Raw genomic sequence first — 1,397 nt, forward strand, 5'->3', positions numbered from 1 at the left:
GTCCGCGTCATCCCATCCAGGTGAGTAGCACTCGGGGTGCCGCTCTCAGCGAATCTGCCGCTCCAGGCAAATGCCTTGTTTGCCTCGCGGCAGATACGCCCCTGACTACAATCTCACATTTAGTTTACTAATATTTGTTTTGAGATTTTAGTCCATCACAGGAATGAGCTTGGGGCCGTGGCTGCTTTACAACACACACAGGGACACATTAGTTTATTAGGCACAATTATTTTTATTTGTTATTAGGGACAGCCCTGGACTCCCAGGAAAATGTTGCAAGGATGTGGTGGCACTTTCTGGAGCATTTAGAATCCAGCTATCTGGGGAGAAAAAAAGAGGATCTGTGAGACATTTAAAAAAGGTATGTATACAGTTTTCTTATGGGGGTTGGGGTGCTCCAATGGGGGAGAGAGGTCTAGAAATGGAAGTTAAAATAAGCCCCACTGACCCCTGTAGCTGCAGATACGGTGACGCAATTCATCTTTAAGGCCTGTTCACACAACGTCCGTTTTCTGTGCTGACCTGATCCATACGCTCCTGCGCTAAAAATGCATCCCAATCTGTTTTATGGGCTACAGTTCTCACGTGCGCAGTCCGTTCAGGTTACGACAGAAAAATACTGCATGTCACATTTTGTACGGTCCGGAAACGCAAAGCGCGTCAAAAACGCACTGCAGCTAACATACTGACCGCCACTACAGCCACATAACTGGAACGCATCAAAAATGCGGCAAAAACACATAGCACCGCGTCTGCAGATCAGGACCTGAAACTCATGTGAACAGGCTCGGTTCACACCTGGGCGTTTTGTAGCGCGTTCCTACGCTCTGCAAAACGCTCAAACACCGAAATCCCATTATTTCCTAAGGGTATGGTTCACACCTGGGTGTATTACAGGCCGTGTGAACGCGCTACAAAACGCCCTACGCCCAAAGAAGTACAGGAGCTTCTTTGGGGGCGTATTTGCCGCGCGTATCCATTGGGATACAGCCAGGTAGCCCTCGGAAACGCGTGTTTTGTCCCGCGAATCGCGGTAAAAGCGCGCGACAAACGTGCATATTCGATACGCCTAGGTGTGAACCCAGCCTCAAGGATCACAAAAGAAACAGAGGAGATCAAGCTGGGTCTCAGCACTCTGCTCTCTCCACTTTTCTGTGCAGCTCTGCTTTGTTTACATAAAAGATTTAGAAGATTCTGGCAGGCAGCCAAATAGCTGGTAAGAAGGGAGAAAAAAAAGGAGATGGACTGTTGAAAATGAAAGTGAAAATGTTTCTGCTGTAAACTTTGAGAATGAAAGCTTGTTCTGAAGATCATTTACTGTTGAAGAATTTGTAAATATATACAAAACCCGAACAGCAGAAACGAAGGGAAACAGTTTTTTCTCAAAATGTTGATAG

The sequence above is a fragment of the Nanorana parkeri genome, unplaced genomic scaffold (assembly GCF_000935625.1).
Source record: "Nanorana parkeri isolate BGI_ZX_2015 unplaced genomic scaffold, ASM93562v1 scaffold2357, whole genome shotgun sequence".
NCBI classification, from domain to species: Eukaryota; Metazoa; Chordata; class Amphibia; order Anura; family Dicroglossidae; genus Nanorana; species Nanorana parkeri.